This window comes from Myxocyprinus asiaticus, chromosome 17 (genome assembly GCF_019703515.2).
Source record: "Myxocyprinus asiaticus isolate MX2 ecotype Aquarium Trade chromosome 17, UBuf_Myxa_2, whole genome shotgun sequence".
Lineage (NCBI taxonomy): Eukaryota > Metazoa > Chordata > Actinopteri > Cypriniformes > Catostomidae > Myxocyprinus > Myxocyprinus asiaticus.
The window spans coordinates 26,609,445-26,625,593 of NC_059360.1; positions in this window are offsets into that span (position 1 = coordinate 26,609,445).

The window sequence follows — 16,149 nt, forward strand, 5'->3', positions numbered from 1 at the left end:
AATACTGGCTGCACAGATTCATAAATTTGTTGTAATTAATATTTATTTAAAATGTTGCTTTATCCTTGTGCTTTTTGGATAATCAGTCATACAAATATTTTTTATATTATTTGGATGAATCCATTATTCATTTTGAAGTCATTATTCGTGCCTTTCCAAATAAGGTATTCGGCTCTGGGCACATCCCTACTTGTTACCTTGACCAGTGTTTATAGTATTTATGTTGTAGAAACATTGAGTCATGAACAAATTATAAGATGATTGATGAATTTATAGATTTTGCTGCCAAGCCAATCAATTTGATTTGATGGGGCATAAAGAGATCAATCTGGAACCTGAAATATCTGGAAAATCTTGATGGTTTGGGTGGTGGAGAGTAATGGCAATTGAGTGAAAAATAAAAATAAAATAAAAAACAGCCTGGCAGTGCTATTAAAAAATCTTAATTTTGCTGAATTTAGGACTGTGAACACCAACAGGTCTGGCCTTTGTCACCATTCATACATTACTGGTGCATGTTATTAATTATAAAGTTATGAATTAACACTCCTGGCTCTGAGTTATGCTTTTGCTCATTAGATGACTTTTCAGAGACAAGGACTAATCAGTTTGCATTAAAAACTTTACTAGAGTGTGTTTAAATGTATTCTGGTTAGTAACCATTTTATTAGTCTTACATGGCTTACATTTAACTACTACTATCATGGAACAAAGTCTATTGGTCCATTATGCCAATATTTTCTGTCCACTTTGCAGTTATTTTTGATCATGAACTGCATACTTGTAAAGTGACCGACCACAGTTGTCTTTGTTTTTGCTGTTCAGAAGTGGGTAAATCTGAAATCATGCAGAAATCTCTGAGAATCTTTTTTTTTTTTTTTACAGAAAACAAAGAAGATATTAATAAAAAAGACTTGATGAAACAAATATCACAAACTTCCATACAATTAGATCATCCTCAAAAGTGCTCATTGTTGCATTTTAGAACCTTGTAAACTTTTTCACTAGATGGAAAAATGTAAAGCTTTGCAACCTGACACCCGGAAGTTGTATAGAAACCAACCGATCAAATTGGAGCTGGTAATTTCAGTCAGCTTTTGCCATTTTTCAATATGCATCAATTAAGGGATTGTAGCAGATTGAGACTACCATTTGGTGATGTGAATTGTCTTAAACCAGCATTTGGTCAAATAAGTTTTACAACTGCCAATGAACAGTGAGCAGCATCGAGAAGATTCTCAGAGAGTTTCAGTTATGGCAGTGGGACTGTCAGGTCTGTCAATCATCCATAATTCATTCCAAAAGCATCCTGGAGACTTGACTCGCCTCTGCACCCAGACAATTTATTATCACACCATCACAACGGGTGGTGATATAACTGAGGCAAAGAATGGCTGGTGGAAATCGACCGACATAAGTTTTGATGATTTGTTTCAAGTTTATGTCACAAATCATAGAAAGTGTCCACATAGCTGTGTCATATTTCTGTGCCCAGAGACTACTCTCTCCCTCTCTGCCTGCTTCTCTCTCCGCCTTTTTATGCGTGAAAAAAATCCTTCAGAAAATATTCTGCATATGATTCATTATGCTAAAATATTCTCCTTCCCCATGTTATTACATATAAACAGAATGGAATGATTTTGTCACTTTAGTCAATATTTTATAATTTTGGGGAGCTTTCCCCACTCTTCTTATATTTCTTCAAGATGCTTTATGGTCTGGTGGTGATTGTGGCTTGACCTGAGCAGTGAATGGGGACAGACCCTTCTTCATCTTGTCATTGCCTCAAATCAGACAAATGGAGGTCACGTCTGGCAGATTCATACTCTCCTATGTGTGAGCACATATGAGGTGAAGAAATGGCAAAAAATGCTTTCATTTTTTTTCTCATTTGCTGACAGGGTTGAGAAACAAGAACCAGTGGTAATTCACACCAACCCTGTAACATTTTAATATACTGGAACCTAATGATTTTCATGATGTTTAGTTCCATAAATGGTTCATGAACATCTGCATTCTTCTGCCAGTGAAGACAGAACACTGTACACTGAAACAGACAAATCACACACACAAAATAAAGCATACAAAGCTGACTGATTTTACTGTGAATTCTGTAATAGTAGGTCGAAAGTTCTTCAGCTAAACTCAGTTTGTGCTTACTGAAATCCAAAGCACTGCCCCCAGTGCCCCAAGCAGGAAGTGTTTTTGAGCAGGTAAAAATCCCGCCTCGCTGGACCTCCAAATCAGCTGGACCACCTGGAGGTTGAGTCTCCACTCTCCCCTGAGGGAAACATGTCATGACAGCATGTCCGCTGCGGTGTTGAGGTCACCCGGGATGTGAGTGGCTCATAGCGACTTGAGGCGCTGCTGACTCCAGAGGAGGAGGCGGCGGGCAAGTTGTGACATACAACGGGAGCGTAGACCGCCTTGACGGTTGATGTACGCTACTGTCGCTGTGTTGTCTGTCCGGACCAACATGTGCTTGCCATGGATCAACGGCCGGAACCTCTGCAAGGCGAGCAGTACTGCCAACAACTCTAGGCAGTTGATGTGACAACGCAGCCGCGGGCCAGTCCAGGAGCCGGCGGCTGTGTGCATGTTGCATACGGTGCCCCAGCCCGTCTTGGAGGCATCTGTTGTAACCACGACGTGCCTGGAGACCTGCTCTAGGGGAACCCCTGCCCGTAGAAATGCAAGGTCGGTCCAAGGACTGAAGAGGCAGCGACAGATGTCCCGCGGCACCATGCCCATCTCGGGACTCGAGTCTGAAGCGGTCTCATATGCATCAACCCGAGCGGTGTGATCGCCGCTGAGGATGCCATATGCCCCAAGAGCCTCTGAAAAAGTTTCAGTGGAACCATTGTCCTCCATCTGAATGCCTTCAGACAGTTCAGCACCGACTGTGCGCACACGTTCGTGAGGCGCGCCGTCATCGAGACTGAGTCCAACTCCAAACCGAGAAAAGAGATGCTTTGAACCGGGGAGAGCTTGCTCTTTTCCTAGTTGACCCGAAGCCCCATTCGACTGAGTTGCCAGAGCACGAGGTTCCTGTGTGTGCACAGCAACTTTCGAGAGTCAGCTAGGATTAGCCAGTCATTGAGATAGTTGAGGATGTGGACACCCACTTCCCTTAGCGGGGAAAGGGCTGCCTCTGCGACCCTCGTGAAGACGCGATGGGACAAGGACAGGCCGAAGGGGAGGACCTTGTACTGGTACGCATGGACCATGAAGGCAAACCGCAGGAAGGGTCTGTGTCGAGGTAAGACCGAGACGTGGAAGTACACGTCCTTCAGGTCTACCGCCGTGAACAAATCTTGATGAACGGGAGTCTTTGCAAAGCCCGGTTAAGTACTCGCAGGTCCAGGAATGGTTGCAACCCACCGCCTTTCTTCAGTACGATGAAGGGTTGTAGAACACTTTCTTCATCTCGGCTGGAGGGACAGGCTCTATCGCGCCCGTGCGCAGAAGGGTCGCGATCTCCGCACACAAGGTAGCGGCGTTCTTGCCCTTCACTTAGGTAAAGCGGACGCCACTGAACCTGGGCGGGCGCCTGGCAAACTGAATCGCGTTACAGAGTTGGACGGTCCGGGTCAGCCATCGCGATGGGTTGGAAAGCGCGAGCCACGCGGCCAAACTCTGGGCAAGGGGGACCAAGGGAATGATCACGTCGGACGTACCGGTGGGTGGGGCCTCGCTGCGGGGCGGAGCTCGAGGTGCCACGTTGAGGGGACTCGAGCCCCATGGCCGTGGTGAGTTCAGGGACATCAAAACACTTACCTGGCTCCTGCCGCCCACCATAAGATTGGCCGAGGAGGGGGGAGGAGGAATCTCATCCCCGTAGTCCACCGGAACCAATCCCGTGTGGGCATGTTTGTGCCACAGCTGGGCGCACAGGGGCGGAGGGTCCACCGCTGGAGCACCATACCTGCAAAAATGGGACGGTGGAAGGTGGTCATAACGACAGCCGTGCGCACCGGACATGTGACCAGGAAATGAGAAAACATTTTGTTGAAATTTTGGGTACCACAGCCTCTTGGGCATGTGGCAAAAAATGAAACAAAGGATTCTCCTCCTGGCCCTCCACCGGAAAATGGAGTGGTCTGTTCACCAGCTCCAGAGAAGTAAGCCATCTCAGGGGTGCTTCGAAGCCTTCCTCAGGTTCTTAGCTGCTGGATGTGAGACAGGTGGCGTCTGCTTCATGCGTTGGGCTCCACACCGGGGCCGGGGCCGGGCCAAGGGGGCGGGCTGCAGCAGAGCCGGTGTTGTTGCTGCAGGAGGACGCCCTTGGCGACGAGCAGACGGGGTGCGGGTTCTAGAGCCGCACTGGGGCAGAATGTGTTGTATGGCCTCCGTCTGCTTCTTCACCGCCGAGAACTGCTGGGCAAAGTCCTCGAAGGTGTCACCGAACAGGCCAACCTGGGAGATTGGGCATCAAGGAACCGTGCCTTGTCAGCCTCTCGCATGTCAACCAAGTTGAGCAAAAGGTGGTGCTCCTGGACCACCAGGGTGGACATCGCCTGCCGAGAGACCGCGCCGTGACCTTCGTCGCCCGGAGAGCGAGGCCGGTCGCCCGAGTGCAGTTCCTGCATCAATCCTGGGTCAGAACTACCCTCGTGCAGCTCTTTTAGTGCCTTGGCTTGGTGTACTTGCAGGAGAGCCATGGCATGCAGGGCGGAGGTGGCTTGTCCAGCGGCACCGTAGGCCCTAGTCATCAGGGACAAACTACAGGCCCTGGACAGGAGCTTTGGGTGCCCGCGCCAGGTGGCAGTGCTCTGCGGACACAAGTGCACTGCGAGTGCCTTATCCACCTGGGGGATCACCGAATACCCCCTGGCTGCACCACCATTGAGGGTAGTGAGAGTGAGGGAACTGAAAGACCGGACTGGGCAGTAAAAGGTGCCTCCCATGATCATGTCAGCTCCTCATGCACTTCTGGAAAAAAAGGAACCAGGGCGGGGCGTGGCTGTGGGTGGCACCCTGAGCCCAGGAACCAATCGTCGAGCCGCGAAGGTTCAGGGGAGCGTGGAGGGTTCCACTCTAGCCCAACAATCGCGGTGGCAGGGAAAGCATGTCCGTCATTTCCTGAGACTGGGCGACCATTCCTGAAGGAGGAAGCCCAGCCGAAGCCTCTGCGTCTGACCGGACGAGCCCGCTCTCCGATGCTGCGCTCAATAGCTCATTGTCTTCCCGGGCTCCAAACAAGAGGTCTAACTCACCCTGAGACGAGCTGGCGGTCTCGTCTGAGCGCCCGACCGGGGCAAGCGAGCGTGCTGGGAATGGGAGGTCCGTGGGGGGATACCCGGCAGAGGAGGTCCCACTGATTTCCCCAAATCTCCCCCATTGCTAACCGACGCGGCCTCAAACCCGTAGGTAGAAGGACCAGTGCGGTGAGCCGCTGGGGTGGCTTGCTTTCTTTTTCTTATGAAAGCAAGCCGCGACCGCAACGTTGCCATGGTCATGTTCTCGCAATGAGGACATGACCCATCCACGAACGATGTCTCCATGTGTGCAGTGCCCAGACACGTAAGACAACGATCGTGGCCGTCAGAAGTGGAGAGATAACGACCGCAACCAGGAATAACACACAAACGGAAAGGCATCTTTAAAAAGACGTTCTGTGTGTGCCGCTCTTTTTGTGAATGAAAATATATTATTTTAGAATATACTCTTTTTTCGCTCTGCCGAAGCGCCCAAGGGCGTTATCTGCACTCCACAGGCACAGAGGAAAAAACTTAAATTTGTCACTATATATATTTATTTTCTTGTCAAAAGTAATTTATTTCCATTTATGAAAGAAAACAAAACAATATGTAGCAATATAATGCTTTATTAACATTTTCCAAACAAAGCCTTCCACAATATAAAGACAAAGAACTTAAATATCACCAATTCAAGTAACAGTCAACATTTCTCAAAGTCTAACTGGGAGGTTGACTAATTGAAGGAACTAGTCCCCACATAGGATGCATATTCATTGCAATGTGCATTAAATCCCTTAAACTGTCATCCACCACAATATTAATCTGCCAGTAGACTGTGGCTATCCAAAAACATCTCATTCTGCATTTTGGTGATAGTTAAAATCTGGTGTGCTTCTGTGGTAAAATATTTTTCAGCCTATGTAAATGAAAAATATTTGATTTCAATCACAAGTCCCATCTGGGCTTGTTTTGTACATCAAACAGGAGATTGCTGTTTGATGGACAATCTGCTTCATGATCTTTGTACAGGAGATTGTTAAACAATTTAAGCCTATGGGGTCTCCATGTGATGTCTCTATTTTGGCCCCCATACTGTTTTCGCTTTATATGTTTCCCTTAGACTCAATTTTTAAAAAACATGGCTTGAATTATCACTGCTATGCGGATGATACACAAATGTATTTGCCCCTGAAGCATAAAAATGGCTTAGACTCTCTTGTTGCCAGCTTGTCTGATATTAAGGCCTGGACGTCTTTAAGTTTCTTAAATTTAAATGAAAGTAAAACTGAGATCATTGTGCTTGGCTCTTCAGAAGCCCCTAAAACTTCTCATTTAAATTTTGGTGTCTTATCATCTTCGGTTAAAACTTGTCTGAAAAATTTGGGGGTCTTTTTTGATAGTGCCCTTAAATTTGACAAGCAAATTAAATCCAGTTTTTATCAACTAAGTGTACTTGGTAAAGTGAAGTCCTTTCTGTCCATCAAGCACTTCGAAACAGCGATACATGCTTTTATCACCTTTAGACTGGACTATTGTAATTCCCTGTATTTGGGAATAAACAATTCTTCCATATCTAGATTACAGATGGTTCAAAATGCAGCTGCAAGACTTTTAACGGGTGTCCATAAACGTGAGCACATTACTCCTTTATTAGTGTCTTTACATTGGCTTCCTGTCTGTTCTAGAATTGATTTTAAAGTGCTCTTGCTTGTATTTAAATCCTTAAATGGCTGAGCCCCTGCCTACTTCTCCGAACTTTTATGTGAACACTGTCCAGGAAGAGCTCTTAGGTCCACCAACCAGAGTTTATTAACTGTTCCTAAGTTCAAGCTAAAATCTAGGGGTGATCGAGCGTTCGCCATAGCCGCACCTAAATTTTGGAACAGCTTACCGACTTCTATCAGAACTGCTCCAACACTACATATTTTTAAATCTAAGTTAAAAACACATCTTTCTCTCTAGCTTACAACTTGTGCTGTTCTCTGTTGTTTGTTATTTTATGTCTTTTGGGTATATATTATTATGTTTTATTTGTGGGTTTTATTGTATTTAAAATTTCTTGCGAACACATTGTACAGCACATTGGTCACAATTGAATTCTGGCTACAGAAAATTCCAATGAACAAAGTGCTAAATTTCCTTAAATACCCAGACCACAACCAAATGGAATGACAAAAAGAATTTGGGGATGAATAGGTTTGGAAGTCCTGGGGTCACACCTTATCTGCATATAGGTGGTAGCATGCCCCCAGAATTAGTCACAATTCCTCTAAATTCTCAAAAATGTATAGTCAGACATATAATTAGACATTTGTTACCTACAATATTTAAGTGTGTTTAAGGTGATTTTGAGCTGAGAGGGACAGGATGGGGAGGAGGAGAGAGAACAGATGTGGAAAGACAATAATAAGGCAATTCTCGCTCAGTTGGGTATGAGCAGGGTTGGGGAGTAACGGAATACATGTAACGGGATTATGTATTTAAAATACAAAATATAAGTAAATGTTTTCCACTACAGTTACAATTTAAATCATTGGTAATTAGAATACAGTTACATTCAAAAAGTATTTTGATTACTGAAGAGATTACTTTGCATTTTATTGTCATTTGTTTCATTTAATATTTAGTCCTTTCAGATGGAAAACATTTATACATATAAATGATGCGATCCAAAGTGCATTTGAACAGCAGTGAAACACTTTCTTATGATGTGTTACATTCATACAAGCAGACGTTTGAAGCTTGAAGTAAGTTTGGAGCAGAAGCAATAGAAATAAACCTTGTGTAAACTGTCAGCTTTACGCTAAGCTAAAATGCTATTTCTATGCACGTTAACAGGCACAATCATATTTTTTTATTAAGAAAATTCATGTTAGATCATAATTTCTTTTTTTCTAGTAAGACCTTTGATATTAGGGCAAAAATTATATTCTTGATAATAATTTTTGTATTGCTTTCATGTAGAAATATAAAAAAATCCTTAAAACAAGATCAGTTTGATTTATCTTTTTTTTGAAACAACACTGCTTAAGATATTTAGGTTTTTTAGAGAATGTATTTTTAACATGTGTATTTTGTCTTACTGTACTGGCAGAGTTTTTATAGCCAAAAAAAGTGAAAAAATCTACCAGTGCTGAAGAAGTAATCCAAAGTATTTCGAATATGTTACTGACCTTGAGTAATCTAACGGAATACATTACAAATGACATTTTACAGCATGTATTCTGTAATCTGTAGTCGAATACATTTCAAAAGTAACCCTCCCAACCCTGGGTGTGAGATGGCATCTTTGTGAGAAAGTTTCTATGCTGCTTTTCTCGGGTGCTCTTTGCCTCCCTGGGGAGTTCTGCCCTTTGAATGCAAACACCTTGGCAATCAGCCATACAAGCATATTGGCATGTGTGAAGTGTCCACAGAGTGGCACCAAAAGCGAGTTGTTTTAAATTGTTTTAGTGTAATACAGTGCAGAGAAATTAAGATTTTATTAACTCTACCCCCATAAACCAAACCCTAAATCTAACTGTCAGTGAAGTAAAAATGTTATCTTAGAGGGAAAAAGCAACCTCTCAATCGTACTCATAGTAGATTACAAGAAAGAGATAATTTTTTGGTTTCAACGTGGGATGAGAATGTCATGGGAGAATTCTGCCCCAGTTTGTTTTGTGTGTCTTCGCTCGTGTTGTTGTGGGTGTGGCATTAATTACATGCCGGCGTTGCTCTGCAATGCTTATTACCAGCCGCTGCCTGATTAACACGACACCTGCACGCTATCTCCTTTCCCCTTTATAAGCAGCCCTTTGTGTGAGTTGTGTTTGTCAGATCGTTCTCATGTGCTGTGCTTTTTGTTCTCTCTCATGCTCATGTTTATTTCTTGTTTTTTAGTTGGATTTACCTTTACCTGTTTTCCTGTGCTCCAGTCTAATATCTCTCTCAGTACTCTCTGCATTTGGTCTTCTCTGCCTTCATCTTCCCATCTCACTGCAGTCATTGCCTGACAAGCTTCGACGTCATCATCATCATCATCTTTGCTATTGGACTTCTCTTACTGTTTTTCGCCTGCTGTGTTTACCACTCAGATATTTATTAAATATAATTTGAACTGTTACCTGCATCTGGGTCCTCTATTTATCCTGACAGAGAATCCGGGTCTCAGTTACACCATAGGAAAAGGTAAACTCCTTTGAACTGATGCAAAAATGTCTGATGGGAGTTCACTTGTCAGTAACTCAGCAGATTGAGGTTGATGTTAGGGTACTGGAACATCCGTGTGGACCATGTTGTACAAAGACAATAAACAGACAACACAAATAAAAAATAAATATATATATATATATATATATATACAGGTGCATCTCAATAAATTAGAATGTCGTGGAAAAGTTCATTTATTTCAGTAATTCAACTCAAATTATGAAACTCGTGTATTAAATAAATTCATTGCACACAGACTGAAGTAGTTTAAGTCTTTGGTTCTTTTAATTGTGATGATTTTGGCTCACATTTAACAAAAACCCACCAATTCACTATCTCAACAAATTAGAATACATCATAAGACCAATAAAAAAAACATTTTTAGTGAATTGTTGGCCTTCTGGAAAGTATGTTCATTTACTGTATATGTACTCAATACTTGGTAGGGGCTCCTTTTGCTTTAATTACTGCCTCAATTCGGCGTGGCATGGAGGTGATCAGTTTGTGGCACTGCTGAGGTGGTATGGAAGCCCAGGTTTCTTTGACAGTGGCCTTCAGCTCATCTGCATTTTTTGGTCTCTTGTTTCTCATTTTCCTCTTGACAATACCCCATAGATTCTCTATGGGGTTCAAGTCTGGTGAGTTTGCTGGCCAGTCAAGCACACCAACACCATGGTCATTTAACCAACTTTTGGTGCTTTTGGCAGTGTGGGCAGGTGCCAAATCCTGCTGGAAAATGAAATCAGCATCTTTAAAAAGCTGGTCAGCAGAAGGAAGCATGACATGCTCCAAAATTTCTTGCTAAACGGGTGCAGTGACTTTGGTTTTCAAAAAACACAATGGACCAACACCAGCAGATGACATTGCACCCCAAATCATCACAGACTGTGGAAATTTAACACTGGACTTCAAGCAACTTGGGCTATGAGCTTCTCCACCCTTCCTCCAGACTCTAGGACCTTGGTTTCCAAATGAAATACAAAACTTGCTCTCATCTGAAAAGAGGACTTTGGACCACTGGGCAACAGTCCAGTTCTTCTTCTCCTTAGCCCAGGTAAGACGCCTCTGACGTTGTCTGTGGTTCAGGAGTGGCTTAACAAGAGGAATACGACAACTGTAGCCAAATTCCTTGACAAGTCTGTGTGTGGTGGCTCTTGATGCCTTGACCCCAGCCTCAGTCCATTCCTTGTGAAGTTCACCCAAATTCTTGAATCGATTTTGCAATCCTCATAAGGCTGCGGTTCTCTCGGTTGGTTGTGCATCTTTTTCTTCCACACTTTTTCCTTCCACTCAACTTTCTGTTAACATGCTTGGATACAGCACTCTGTGAACAGCCAGCTTCTTTGGCAATGAATGTTTGTGGCTTACCCTCTTTGTGAAGGGTGTCAATGATTGTCTTCTGGACAACTGTCAGATCAGCAGTCTTCCCCATGATTGTGTAGCCTAGTGAACCAAACTGAGAGACCATTTTGAAGGCTCAGGAAACCTTTGCAGGTGTTTTGAGTTGATTAGCTGATTGGCATGTCACCATATTCTAATTTGTTGAGATAGTGAATTGGTGGGTTTTTGTTAAATGTGAGCCAAAATCATCACAATTAAAAGAACCAAAGACTTAAACTACTTCAGTCTGTGTGCATTGAATTTATTTAATACACGAGTTTCACAATTTGAGTTGAATTACTGAAATAAATGAACTTTTCCACAACGTTCTAATTTATTGAGATGCACCTGTATATTATATATATCCTCGCTGGTCACATGCAACAAGTGCAACTAATACAGTCCGATTCGCAAACAATTTAATCTTATCTTTTCAGTTAATTGGTCAAAAAGACACAAGTTATCAGTTTGAATCAGTCTAACGAGTCATTCTCTCACTGAATCGGTCAGACAACAATTGCAGGTTACTGTACCTCTTTTCTCCCATTGGTTGTATACACATATAGTTTTGCCCCAAACTCATGCCATTGGTGGTGTCAATGTTGCTGTTTCCAGCTGGACGGGCCGCTCAAACAGACAAGTGTTTTAGTAGTGCTACACAGCCACAGTGTAACATTTTCAGGCAAAATCAACCTACAAATGGCTTACTTAAAGTCAGCATGAAATCAAAATTTATTCTATTTTATTTTATAAATGCTTCTTACTGTGAAAGTTTCATCCATGCATATTTGCTATTTTATAAAAAGATTTTGACCTCGTAATCTTAAATCAAAATGTCATAACTTGCTCTTTCGGTGATATGACTAACTCTTTTCTGCTGACGTATGCAAGGCCACACTGCAGTTAAGCAAGGTTTTAGTCAGTTTTACACCTGCCCCTTCATGAGCCTGTCATGTAAACAAAAGTGGTGTCAAAGCAGCTAATGCAGAGATGAAGAGGTGTATTTTCCTCTGTTTCCCTACCCTAAGCTACCTTGGTTAAGGGCCCTCTGGCTTGAATTTACATTTCGAAGGAGGAGGGGTAACGGTGAATTCGCATGAATTGGTTTTAGAAAAACATTTCACTCCTGAATGCTTCTAGAAGTGATCAGTACTGAATACAACATGAGTCAAATGCATCTGGAGATAATTCATATTTTTTTTATGCAGGTATCTTGGGATTTACAGCCCAAATAAGTGTTCATTTTCCCTTTATATTTAGAGTATTGTGATTGAAAATTTTGAAATATTGTTCCCTATCTGTCACTCACTCGACGTTGTGTCAATGTAGTACACTAGGAGTCACTCTTGGGAGCCTGAGACACCTCTGGTCTTTGATAAAAGACCAATGAAAATTGGCGAGTGGTATTTGCAAACCACTCCCCCGGACATACGTGTATAAAAGGAGCTGGTATGCAACCACTCATTCAGATTTTCTCTTCGGAGCTGAACAGTCGATGCTCACTGAGCTGAGTTCCCACGGCTGTTCATTCACCTCTGCTGGATCTGACGGCGCATTTCAGCGGCTTCTCCCCCCTCTGCATTGGTGCACTGCAGAGAACGCCCCTGAGCGCTTTGGCAGAAATAAAAGAGTATATTTCTCTAAAAGAGTATATTTCTCTTAAAGAGCGGCACACACAGAACATCTTTTAAAGATGCGTCTTTTTAAAGATGCCTTTCCATTTGTGTGTTATTCCTGGTTGCGCTCGTTATCTCTCGCCCTCTGATGGCCACGATCACTGTCTTTTGTGTCTGGGCGCTGCTCACACGGAGACAATGTTTGTGGATGGGTCATGTACTCGTTGCGAGAACATGTCCATGGCAACGATGCGGTCGCGGCTTACCTTTGTAAGAAAGCAAGCCACCCCAGAGGCTCCCAGCCTCGGTCCTTCTACCCACGGGTATGAGGCCAGCGCGGCTAGCACTGGGGGCGATTTGGGGACCCCAATGGGACTACCTCTGCCGGGTATCCCCCCACAGACCTCCCATTCCCTGGCACGCTCGTCTGCCCCGACCGGGCTTCCGGATGAGTCCGCCGGCTCGTCTCACGGCGAGTTCCACCTCTTATTCAGAGAGGTGATGAACTCTCGAGCGCAGCATCGGAGAGCGGGCTCATCCAGTCGGACGTGGAAGCCTCAGCTGGGCTCCTCCCTTCGGGTGCGGTCGCCCAGTCACAAGCTGATGCGGAGATGACAACATGCTTTCCTGGGCAGCCACGAGTGTCGGGCTACAGTGGAACCCTCCGCTCTCCCCTGAACCCTCGCGTCTCAATGATTGGTTTCTGGGCTCGCAGCGCCGCTCAGAGCCACACCCCGCCCCCGTTCCTTTCTTCCTGGAAGTGCATGAAGAGCTGACAAGGTCATGGGAGGCACCTTTTACTGCCCAGTCCCGATCTTTCAGCTTCCCTGCCCTCTCTACCCTCGATGGTGGGGCAGCCAAGGGCTATTCGGCAATCCCCCCGGTGGATAAGGCGCTCGCGGTGCACCTATGCCTGCAGAGCGCTGCCACCTGGCATGGGTGCCCAAAGCTCTCGTCCAAGGCCTGTAGGTTTACATCATCCCTGACGCCCAAAGCCTACGGTTCCACTGGACAAGCCGCCTCCGCCATGCACGACATGGCTCTCCTGCAAGTCCACCAAGCCAAGGCACTAAAGGAACTGCACGAGGGTAGTTCTGCCCCGGGATTGATGCAGGAGCTGTGCTTAGCGACCAACCTCACTCTCCGGGCGACGAAGGTCACGGCGCGGTCTCTCGGGAGGGCGATGTCCACCTTGGTGGTCCAGGGGCGCCACCTTTGGCTCAACCTGGTCAAGATGGGAGAGGCTGACAAGGCACGGTTCCTTGCTGCCCCATTTCCTAGGTTGGCCAGTCCGGTGACACATTCGAGGACTTTGCCCAGCAGTTCTCAGCGGTGAAGCAGCAGACAGAGGTTATCCGGCACATCCTGCCCCAGCGCGGCTCAAGATCCCGCACCCTGACTGCTCATCGCCAAGGGCGTCCCCCTTTGGTGAATGCACCGGCTCTGCTGCAGCCTGTCCCTGTGGCCCAGCCCGGCGTGAAGCCTTTTCCGGGGGTGGTCACAAGGAGCAAGGTAAGTACTTCGATGTCCCTGAACTCAGCACGGCCATGACACGGTGTGGAACCTCAGGCTCCGCCCCGCCATGAGGCCCCACCCGCCGGTATGTCTGACGAGATTGTCCCTCTGGCTGAGATGAAGAAGGGGTTCTACAGCCCCTACTTCGTTGTACCGAAAAAGACGGTGGGTTGCGGCCAATCTTGGACCTGCAAGTACTGAACCGGGCTTTACACAGACTCCCATTCAAGATGCTGACGCAAAGATGCACTCTAGCGAGCATCCAGCATCAAGATTGTTTCGCGGTGGTAGACCTGAAGGACGTGTACTTCCACGTCTTGATTCTACTTCGACACCGACCCTTCCTGCGGTTTGCATTTGAGGGTCGGGCGTATCAGTACAAGGTCCTCCCTTTCGGTCTGTCCTTGTCCCCTCGTGTCTTCACGAAGGTCGCAGAGGCAGCCCTTGCCCTGCTAAGGGAAGTGGGCATTCGCATCCTCAACTATCTCGACGATTAGCTAATCCTAGCTCACTCAGGATGTGTTGTGTGCACACAGGGACCTGGTGCTCTCGCACCTCAGCCGACTAGGGCTTCGGGTCAACTGGGAAAAGAGCAAGCTCCTCCCTTTTCAGAGCATCTCTTTTCTTGGTTTGGAGTTGGACTCAGTCTCGTTGATGGCGCGCCTTGCGAACGAGCGCGCACAGTCGGTGCTGACCTGTTTGAAGGCGTTCAGACAGAAAACAGCGGTTCCACTGAAACTCTTTCAGAGGCTCTTGGGGCATATGGCATCCTCAGCGGTGGCCACTCCGCTCGGGTTGATGCATATGAGACCGCTTCAGCACTGGCTTCAGACTCGAGTCCCGAGATGGGCATGGTGCTGCGGGACACATCGCATGGCCATAGACCTCACGTTTCTATGGGCAGGCATTCCCCTAGAGCAGGTCTCCAGGCATGTTGTGGTTACGACAGACGCCTCCAATACGGGCTATTCGTTTCCCCCAGTGAGCCTACTTGCACAGACCCTGTGCAAGGTCAGGGAGGATGAGGAGCAGGTCGTCCTGGTAGCACCCGACTGGCCCACCCAGATGTGGTTCTCGGACCTCATGCTCCTCACGACATTCGTCGGCATTCGTGACCAGACCTCTGGAATCTCCATATCTGGCCCCTGGATGGGACGCAGAAGACTTAAGCGGTCTACCACCCGTGGTGGTAGACACGATCACTCAGGCTAGGGCCCCCTCTACGAGGCGCCTGTATGCCTTTAAGTGGCATCTGTTCGCTAAGTGGTGTTCTTCCCGACACGAAGACCCCCAGAGATGCGCAGTCGGATTGGTGCTTTCCTTCCTGTAGGAGAGGTTGGAAGGGCGGCTGTCCCCCTCCACCTTGAAGGAGTATGTAGCCGCTATAGTGGACAGTAAATCCTGAGGGAAGCACGACTTGATCATCAGGTTCCTGAGAGGGGCCAGGAGGTTGAATCCCTTCAGACCGCGCCTTGTTCCCTCATGGGACCTCTCTGTAGTTCTTCAGGGTCTAGATTCAGCTCCCCTGAGCTGAAGACGTGCGCCGTTGACTCCCAGTTGTGTTCACAAACTGTTCCCTGGTTGATTTCCTCCGAGCCCTGTGGCAGACGAGTTTGCGGAGAAACTCGCTGCCGGCTCAGTACATGTGCTAACTAAGCCCTGTACTGGGGTAGGTTCTCCGCATGTGGTAGTTCCCCGTAGGTAACCCCATGCAACATATATCTTCCGCTAATTCGTTTCCCTGTTAGTAAACTGCATCTTCTCAGTCACCATGCTTGTAGTAACTCCTCCCCCATAGGGTAGGACCTACCATGGGACTTCTCCACATGGTATACTTCCGACAAAGCTCGGCAAGACCATGTGACGTATTTCCACTTAACCCCCCCCCCCCCTGGGAGGGGTTTTGTCTCTGCGGTGTCTTCCCCTTGGGAGGGACACCCCCCCGACTAGACCTGGTGGCCCCAGTCGGTTAATTCCTTTTATTTTGGGGAGAGGAAAAAAAGGGGGATAAGAGGCCACGACTGGGCTAGCCCGTCTCTATCTTTTGGGTAGTCGACTTGTCCCCAACGGACCGTTTGACACTCATAACAGTGTTGGGGGAGGTTACGTGTCGGCCTGGTGCGCTGGCTATGAGGCACACAGTGATCTGCCCATCACACACCGCCAGTTCACATAACACAGTTCAGCCAGTTGCGGCGTTTCATATAGGGACCCCTAGTGTCACTACATCGACACAACGTCGAGTG